The sequence below is a fragment of the Chiloscyllium plagiosum genome, chromosome 28 (genome assembly GCF_004010195.1).
Source record: "Chiloscyllium plagiosum isolate BGI_BamShark_2017 chromosome 28, ASM401019v2, whole genome shotgun sequence".
Lineage (NCBI taxonomy): Eukaryota > Metazoa > Chordata > Chondrichthyes > Orectolobiformes > Hemiscylliidae > Chiloscyllium > Chiloscyllium plagiosum.
This window is the reverse complement of record NC_057737.1, coordinates 2623874-2634051: the sequence shown is the minus strand read 5'-3', so window position 1 is coordinate 2634051 and position 10178 is coordinate 2623874. Positions and strand designations below refer to the sequence as shown.

Genomic DNA, 10178 nt, shown 5'->3' with positions numbered 1-10178 from the left:
TCTTGTGGATGAGATGAATTCCCCTCCCCCCACCTTATCTCAGTCCCAACCCCCGGGTTCAGCACTGCCCTCTTGACCTGCAATCTTCTTCCCGACCTCTTCGATTCTCCTGCTCTTCAGATGCTGCTTGGCCTGCTGCGCTTTTCCAGCACCACACTTTTCAACTCTGGTCTCCAGCATCTGCAGTCCTCACTTTTTCCCACCATTTACATAGCACAAGTCACGAATGTTATTGAAACTCCCCACTTGCCTGGATGAGTCCAGCACCAACAACACTCAAGAAACTTGACACCATTCAAGATAAAGCAGTCTGCTTAATTGGATTGACAGCATTCACTTCATCTTGGGCAGATAGTGGTAGCGTACAAGATGCACTGGAGTAACTCACCAAAACTGCTCCACCAACACCTTCAAAAGCTATGACCTCTACCACCTAAAAGAACAGGGGTGGCAGATACACATGAACATAACTACCTACAGGTTCCCCTCCAAGCCACTCAGCATCCTGACTTGGAAATATATCACTGTTCCTTCACTGTCACTGGTCAAAATCCTGACAGTCCCTCTCTATCACCACTGCAGATGTCCCTACACAATAAGAACTGCAGTGTTTCAAGAAGACAGCTCACCACCATCTTCTCAAGGGTAATTAGGGATAACAATAAATGCTGGCCTACCTAGCAATGCTCACAAATATATTTTTTAAAAACTCCATAAAAGGTAAGTTTAAAATGTTAGCAAGCAAAATTCTCTTATTGCTGCTGCTGATTGCACAATTTTGTTGGAGCTGCGGACTGACCAGAGCTAAGTACGTAATCGGCCCTAACCAACATGACAGCTGCTTCAGCTTTCAGATGGTCACATGGTCTCACAGATACCAACGCACCATGACAAATACAGGTCAATGAGACTTGGTGTGAAGTTTTGTCGAGTAAGCAATCAGTGCTTCATATATACCTAAAACCTGAGGAATTACTGAAGTTGTACCCAGCTGTCTTCAATACCATACAAAAGAATGCAAATAAAACAATATATTCACCTTTTCTCATGTAACAGTGCCTGGGGCACATAAAAGATCATGTTTACTGCTCCCAGCTGCCATTCTTATCCACCTGATGTAACCAGGCTCTTCCCCACCCATTGCTACTCAATGGCATTTTCTCAAACGGACTAAAGGAGCTGTATTGTCGTCTAGGGTCAGTGGAAAAAGGTAAGTGGAAGCTTTGTCATTTTGTTTGCTCTGAAGTTTTTGAAATTCAAACCAAAGTAAACTTGGACAAGCTGATGCTCAGTAAAGCTGTAGTATTAAATATAAAAGCAGCCCAGTAGCAGAAGAGGAGACCACATAAGGAAAGCAAGCTTGCAGAGCTTAAAGATGGTAAAACCCCTCCCTGGATGATCTGACACGAGTTTTCCACTAGTGAATGAAGTAACTTTGGACTAAAAATCTGGTGGGACAACGATTGCACAGTATGTTACGTTTTTATTTCATCTTTGCAAGTTTAGAAAATATTTTATTCACAGACAAGTAAGCTACCTGCTGTAACAACACCATAGCTTGTTCCAAATAAACAGGAGTGTTGATTGGTTTTGGGAATAACGAGTCAGTGAACTTTGCCGAGCAGGGGAGAAACCTGTTAGGTAATTGCTTAAGACTTTTCTATTTGTGAGATCATATTAGCAAAGCAAGCTTGAGTGCTTCAAGGTAAAACATTCTGAGCAATTGAATAAAAATACTTTCTATAAAAGATGAATTAATTCATGCTGCATTAAACTCAAAACCCTTGTGAAAATATAAAAGATATCAAACAAAATGAAAACTTTTGGCATGGGTACTTCAGAAAGGAAATTTAAGCGGGTGATTAAGTAGGAGCTTTTCTGATTAAAGGCTACACTCAGCAGAAATGTTAAAATTATTTTTAAATTTTCACATGAAAATTGTTGCTTAATCGTGAGTATGCTGAGCTAGATTGTGCTTTGTTTATAATTATATTTATATCTAGAACAACTTCCTAAATTATTAAGAACATCAGTTTGCCACCATTTCCTGATGCCAGTTGTTATCTGACAGTTATACTGCCTTAATTGAAGTGTTCCCAAGTATTAAAATTGGCAAAAAAGTGCTTTCCACATGCAATTTTAAAAAAAGTGCTGGAACTGCAGGCAATGCATATTGATGCAAGTTGTCCAGAGATGACTATGGCAGCAATTTCTTAAACAGAATTTTCTCAGTCAACTTTTCCTTCTCTGTCTACTTTCCAAAAAACTTGATGTTTTTGATGCATTTGAATTTATTCAAATTTAGGTGACTTTCTTATTTCAAAGCCTGATGAAGGGCTTTTGCCCAAAATGTCAATTTTCCTGCTCCTCTGTGAATTGAAGGGATATTTAATCATGTCAGACATCACAACTGAGCTTCATTCTGTCATCAGCTGAGGTCCACAAATTGGGGATATATACTTTGGGTCTCAAAGTGCCTCCAAGCTGACCAAGGAAGATCATAAGCTGAAAAGCTCACTCTGCCCACATTTAGCACAAGAAATCCTCTTGGAAAAGGTGCTCGAAACAATCAACTTCTTCAGGACTGGGGGTGAGTGTAGGAGGAGTTGCAGATAAAGGGGTTGGCGGAGGCAGGGTGGTGAAATGGGGATATGTGAAGGCAGGAAGAGGGTACGACCTGATTGGTCAATGGGAGGAATGAATCGGGAGGTGGCCAGGAGCAGTGGAAGGGAGGGGAAGGGGCTGGGAAGGGAGTTGGCAAGTAAGGTTATTTGAAATTGGAGAACTCAATGTCTAGATTAGAGTGGTGCTGGAAAAGCACAGCAGGTCAGGCAGCAACCGAGGAGCAGGAAAATTGACATTTTGGGCAAAAGCCCTTCATCAGGAATGAAGGCAGGGAGCCTCCAGGGTGGAGAGATAAATGGGAGGGGAGGTGGGGCTGGGGAGAAGGTAGCAAAGAGTACAATAGGTGGATGGAGGTGGGGATGAAGGTGATAGGTCAGAGAGGAGGGTGGAGCAGATAGGTGGGAAGGAAGATTGGCAGGTAGGACAGGTCATGAGGGTGGTGCTGAGCTGGAAGGTTGGAACTGGGGTAAGGTGCGGGCAGGGGAAATGAGGAAACTGGTGAAATCCACATTGATGCCATGGGGTTGAAGGGTCGCGAGAGGGAAAATGAGGCGTTCTTCCTCCAGGTGTCGGGTGGTGAGGGAGCGGCGGTGAAGGAGGCCCAGGACCTCCATGTCCTCGGCAGAGTGGGAGGGGGAGTTGAAATGTTGGGCCACAGGGCGGTGTGATTGATTGGTGTGGGTGTCCCAGAGATGTTCCCTAAAGCGCTCTGCAAGGAGGTGCCCAGTCTCCCCAATGTAGAGGAAAACCGCATCGGGAGTAACGGATACAATAAATGACATTGGTGGATGTGCAGGTGAAACTTTGATGGACGTGGAAGGCTCCTTTGGGGCCTTGGATGGAGGTGAGGAGGGAGGTGTTGGCGCAGGTTTTGCAATTCCTGCGGTGGCAGGAGAAGGTGCCAGGAGGGGATGGTGGGGTTGTAGGGTGGCGAGGACCTGACCAGGTAGTCACGGAGGGAACGGTCTTTGTGAAAAGGGGTGGGGAGGGAAATATATCCCTGGGGGTGGGGTCCGTTTGGAGGTGGTGGAAATGTCATTAGATGATGTGGTTTATGCAAAGGTTGGAAGAGTGGAAGGTGAGGATCGGGGGTTCTGGCCTTGTTACGATTGGAGGGGTGGGGTTTGAGGGCGGAGGTGCGGGATGTGGATGAGATGCACTGGAGGGCATCTTCAACCATGTGGGAAGGGAAATTGTGGTCTTTAAAGAAGGAGGCCATCTGGTGTGTTCTGTGGTGGAACTGGTCCTCCTGGGAGCAGATACGGCGGAGGCGGAGGAATTGGGAATACGGGAGCACGAGGTGGCGCAAATGCAGTCATCAATGTAGCTGAGGAAAAGGCGGGAGTGGTGCCAGTGTAACTATGAAAGAAGTCCATCTTCCGTAGTTACACCGGCATCACTCCCCCCCTTTTCCTCCACTCTGATCTAGACTCTGATTTCCAGCATCTGCAGTCCTCACTTTTGCCTTAGAGGACTCAATATTGAGTCCTCCAGCTGTAGGCTGTCCAGGTGGATGATGAGGTGTGTTGTCTCCAATTTGTGGTGTGGTTCTTGGGGCAATGGAGGAGACCAAGGATGGTCACGTCAGAAAGGGAGTGGTTGGGGGAATTGAAATGGTGACTGGGAGGTCCAGTTGACCCCTGCGGGCCTGGCTGTGATGCTCGGTGAACTGTTCCCCAAGTTTACGTTTGGTCTCCCTGATGTAGAGAAGACCACATCGGGAGCACCTGATACAGTAAACTAGGTTGGAGGAGAGGCAGGTGAACGTCTGTCTCACCTGGAAAGGCTGTTTGGGGCCCTAGATGGAGGTGAGGGTACCAGCAGGGGAAAGTACCTGGGGGTTCAGGGGGATTGGTAGGGAGAGTGGTGCAAACCAAGGACTGTCAAAGGGAACGGTCCACACAGGAAGGCAGAGAGGGGTATGGAGGGGAAGATGGTCTTAGTGGTAGGGTCTAGTTGGAGTTGGCAGAAGTGTTTAAGGATAAAGGTGTTCGTTGCGGAGACTGGTAAGGTGGTAGGTGAAGACAAGGGGGACCCTGTCTTTATTGCATTAGGAGGGGTTTTAGAGCAGTGAAATGGTGATGCAGCAGAGGGCTGTCTGGATGACAGAGGGAGGAAAAAACACATTGTTCAAAATAGCTGGACATCTGGGATGCTCGCGAGTGGAATGTCTCCTTGTCCGAGCAGATGTGGCGGAGGAATTGTGAGAATGGGATGGAATTCTTGGAGCATACTGAGTGGGAGGAGGTGTAGTCCAGGTAGCTTTTCTCAGCAGGTCATTGGCCTCTGGAATTACCTTCACCAGAAAATGGTGAAGGCAGCATAATTTCTAAGGCCGAGTTTGATAGATTCATGACTAACAAGAGAGTCAGCAGTTATCAGGGTTTGACCGGAAAGTAGGTGCCTCAATCAAATCAAACACAATTTTATTAAAAGGCAAAACAGGACTGAGGTACGGAATGGCCAACACATGCCCCTAATTATATGTACAGGTATTTTTTTTTTTATTTTATTAAACAAATTACAAAACAGTTTACAAAAAACATTGACAGCTGTACACAAAAGACAGCAGTTTTACAAGGGAGAGGAGCAGCAAAGCTAGGCCCCGAACCCTACCGTTCAACCATTTTACAGGGAGAGGAGGACAAACCTCAAATCCCAGTTCCACATATGACAAGACAGTGACAATGACATTTATACATTAGACAATACCGTTACATACAAAAGTGCAGACAATACAGACCCAGCAAGCCCCCGCCCCTCCCACCTTCCGACCGCTCTAAGGCAGCCCGCCCCTACCCACCTTCCGGTTCTCGGTCCACCCCATGCCCCTTCCAGTTCTCGGTCCGCCCTGACACACCTTTCGACCACCTCTAGGACAGCCCGCCCCGGTACCCGCCCAGGGTGACAGCAGTCAGGACGGCCTACCCACCTTCCGGCTTCACTAACCACCCTCAGCACCTTTCGACCACCTCTGGGGCAGCCCGCCCCGGTACCTGCAATGTACAGGTATTATGTTCATATGTCCAACCTTCAGTTGGCTGGCACTTAATCTCACCCACTTCTCCCAACAGTGATCAGCTATTGGGAATAAACAAATTGCTGCACAGTATATTAAGTGCCATTTAAAGGTATATCACTGTTTGCCTGTTGGTGGAGTTTGAAGAGAACTTTAAAAACATATCTAAAGATTTGCTGGGATACTTTGTCAAGATTTCACTGACACTTTATCAACATTTATTTGGGAAATTCATTCAATGAGATTAATGGGAAACACTGAAACTATAGTTACAATTGCACTGGCAGGGTCATTTGTGATGTAAATCATGGTTATTATGCTGAAATTCAGTTAAATGAAAGCAAACCATTGTGGCATTGGAAAGCTGAGATAAAAACAGAAAATGCTGGAAAACTCAGCAGTCTGGCAGCATCTCTAGAGAGAAAAACAGAGTTAATGTGTTGAGCCCGGTTAAACTGTTCTTCAGAACAGGATATCTTCTTTAGTTTGTCAAGCATTTTCTGTTTTTATTTATTCTGAGTTTCAGCTTTCATAGATGGGAAATTAGATGATTGTCAAACCATCCTAGACCCACCCGACTTCATAATGGGTTTACATTTTTTATTCACTGTGGGACATGATCGTTGCTGGTTGGCCAGCAGTTATTGCCTATCCTTATTTGTCCTTGAGAAGGTGGTCTCTTTTTCACATGAGGATGAAGTGAGGACTGCAGATGCTGGAGATCAGAGCTTAAAAATGTGTTGCTTTGCTGCCTGACCTGCTGTGCTTTTCCAGCAACACATTTTAAAGCTGTTTTTCACATGAGGCAAGTTATTTGTCACAAAGGCTGCAGCAGTGGCTCTGTTTCGTTCTATAATGCATTTCTTAGATCTCAGAATGTAATGCATTCTTCATGCTCCAATAAATAAATCTGATGGCAAAAAGAGTCATTATAAAATGGAAAATATTGCAGATTGGAAAAAGAAATGAAAGCAGAAAATTCTGGAGCATTGCACCAATCAGACAGCCTCTATTGTCACCCCTTACTGGGATAGCGTGATAGAAATCAAGCCCTGCTTTTCCTGAAGTTATCAAAAAAGTTAAAAATTTTATAAAAGTACACAGAATTCTTCAATTTGGTTCCTCAACCCCTGGTTGGCAAACAGCACAGACCAGGTTTCTCAGCAAGAATGTCTAATTATTACAAATAAACAGATTCCAACCACAGGTAAATAACTATGAACTGTTGACATATCAAACTACTCGTTAAAACTCTAACCCCCTTATAAACTCCCTCTTTAAACACACACATATACACGTAAGCACATGCGTATGCACACATATACACATGTATGCTCATGCACACGTACTCATGGACATGTACACGTGCACATAATGGGTGGGAGGGAAAAACAATTCAGTGATCTCTGTTCATGGGGATTGCTGTGCTAATGCTTTTGATGATCAAAATGCCACTTTTTTAGACTCCTTTTCCGGAAGCTTGTTTCAGGAGACACAGGGTGACTGAATTATAGAATCATGCAGTACAGAAGAGGCCATTCAGCCCATCAAGTCAAAAATACACCAGTATCTACACTAGTCCTATTTTCCCACTCGTTACACTTTACACTTACAAAGGTCTTTGCCATCCATTAAAAGTCATGGCTTACAGCAAATGGGAAGGGGAAAGAGGCTGGCTTTGATCAGACATGAGAGCATGGACAGCTGCTGCTTCACCAGATGTTTGAGGATTTCTACCAAAGTATTCTGCCTGGAGCTTGGTGACCAGTGGTGTGCAACAGGGATCTATTCTTGGGCCTCTGCTCTTCGTAATTTTTATAAATGACTTGGATGAAGAAGTGGAAGGGTCGGTTAATAGGTTTGCCGATAATGCAAAGGTCAGCAGTGTCGTGGGCTGTTGCAGGCTACAACATGACGTTGACAGGATGCAGAGCTAGCTGAGAAGTGGCAGATAGAGTTCAACCTTGAAAAATGTGAAATGATTCGTTTTAGATTAGATTACTTACAGTGTGGAAACAGGCCCTTCGGCCCAACAAGTCCACACTGACCCACCGAAGCGCAATCCACCCAGACCCATTCCCACGTTTAGGAAAGTCGAATCTGAATGCTGAATACAGGATTAAAGACAGGATTCTTGGCAATGTGGAGGAACAGCGAGACATTGGGGTTCATGTACATAGATCCCTCAAAATTGCCATCCAAGTTGAGGGGTTGTTAAGAAGGTGTATGGTGATTTTGCTTTCATTAACCGGGGGATTGGAGTTTAAGAGCTGCGAGGTTTTGCTGCAGCTCTATAAAACTTGGAGTATTAGATCACACTTGGAATATTGTGTCCTGTTCTGGTCGCCTCGTTATAGGAAGGATGTAGATGCTTTAGAGTGGGTGCAGAGGAGATTTACCAGGATGCTGCCTGGATTGGAGGGCTTGTCTTATGAAGAGAGGTTGAGAGGGCTCAGGCTTTTCATACTGGAGTGAAGAAGGAAGAGAGGTGATTTGATAGAGGTGTACAAGGTAATGAGAGGCATGGATAGAGTAGATAGCCAGAGACTTTTCACCAGGGCAGAAATGGCTGTCATGACGTGTCATAATTTTAGGGTGATTGGAGGAAGGTATCGGGGAGATGTCAGAGGTAGGTTTTTTTATGCAGAGAGTCTAATCCCAGTTTTGGAATAGAACCAGTCTAACTCAAGATGGGGACACAGACAGACTTTAATCTCACACCTTTAATGCATTATCTGAACTGAGACGACCCATTTTGTTAGAAAACCTGAAGTTATCTTGAGAATGTGACTTAAAAGGAGTCCTGGGATTTACATATTAATGAACTGAAACTAGCAAAACCATTCTAAATGATGAAAGTCTTAATCTAAATTTGTATAATATATTTCAGCCACATGACACTGTAGCCTTTTGCTATAAATTCTGTGTCTTATGCTCCTGCTCCACAACCACCTGATGAAAGTTAGTGCTTCCAAATAAACTTGTAAATATAGAAACTATAAAAATACTGCAACAATCTTTGGCTTTTAAATCAATTCATTTCTCATTTTAGTCCAAATCATAAAATACAGAAAAATTAAATGATATGAAGAAAGCTATGCAGAGAGGAATGGAAGGTTAACTTATCACACCAATGACCTTTCATCAGAATCACTTGCCATCATAGATTTTTCCTTCATTCTTTCATGGAGTGTGAGTGTCACTGGCAGGGTATTTGCTGCCTAGTCTGAATTACTCCTGGGACTAGGTAGCTAGCGAGGCAATTTCTAAGGACAACAAAGGAAGGCCAAGGAAGGAAAGGAAAATGAGAATATGAATGTAAGCTAAAATGGAACCTTAAGGCAGCCTGTACAATCTTGTATTGATATGTGAAAGGGAAGAGATTAGCAAGGACAAATGTAGGCCCATTACAGGCGAGGACAGGCAAATCTATAATGGAGAACTGAGAAATGAGTGGAATCATATAGGGGCCTGATTGATCTGGGTTGTGGCGAGATTTGTGGTTGAATCGTGCAATAAGTCTGGTGAGGCCTTTTGCAATGTTGGGAGAAATTTGTATCTTATAGACCTTTGCCAAACTGCTAGGTGGTTTCTCATGAGGTAACTGAGGTTAAACATCTTCTTAACACAATAGCTCACCTCATTAATATTCAGCTTCCTATCTCATCCAAACATGCCAAACAAATGCGACCATGAGAATTCTTGACTTGGAAATCAGTGCGTGTACCTCGCAATTGCAGCTCCCCATTGGCTATGTGCAGCCTCCATGTTACTCAGCACCAAACAGCATTTCAGAACATGATCCATGGGCACCAACCATACAGAGCAGTCATCCATCAATCTAGCCATCCAACATTCACCACCGCCTCACAACCATCATGGCATCCATCCAATCCACTTGTTGGACACTTAGAAAATGAAGGTATGTATTGCAGGCCACACTGGCAACTTGCATTGAAAGACTTCTGCAAGGGCACTTTGTGTTGACATCAAGTGCTCAGCTCACAGACTGGACTATGCTGCTTACTTGCCCTTTTTGTGCTCATTTACTGAGTACCTTTCTGGGTGCTCACAGAATCCCCTGCCTTAGCTTGCTTTGCTGTGCCTTTTAGTGCAGTCACACCATCAGGTAGCCTGCCTTGCTGGCAGCAGTCCTCATTCAAAGGGCTATATGTCTTGCTGTGCCATGTCAGTCTCATCCCTACACCATGTGTCAGGAGCTTATGTGGCCAACACATTGCATCAAGCAAGCAAACATGTCTCAAAGTCCTAACGGAGTAGACCTCACAGAAGACCGTAGAGGCGCCTATCAGTTGTGGGGTCCTGACACAGTAAGTTAAGATTAGTTTCCCATGCCAGTCCAGGGGATTGGCTGTGGTCAGGCATCCAATCAGGGGTTCAGTCCTTCTGCAGTCTGAGGAGTGGGTCACTGTCAGTCTTTAGCTCCATAGAGGTCAGTCTGGGGGAGTTGCACAGCTGCTTGAAACCCTAACCTCCGAACTAATTATTATATAATTAATCCAGTTCAGTTTCT

General features: G+C 44.6%; 1 protein-coding gene across 1 annotated transcript in view; it reads left to right on the top strand.

The window, feature by feature from the left end:
- Positions 1–1152: 1152 nt before the first annotated feature.
- The window catches only part of LOC122564206 (forkhead box protein N1-like), a 92790-nt gene continuing 83764 nt past the window's right edge, over positions 1153–10178 (top strand). Inside the window, exon 1 of the mRNA XM_043718901.1 lies at positions 1153–1210. The gene's annotated coding sequence lies outside the window, so the exon portion shown is untranslated. The remainder of the gene's footprint in view (positions 1211–10178) is intronic.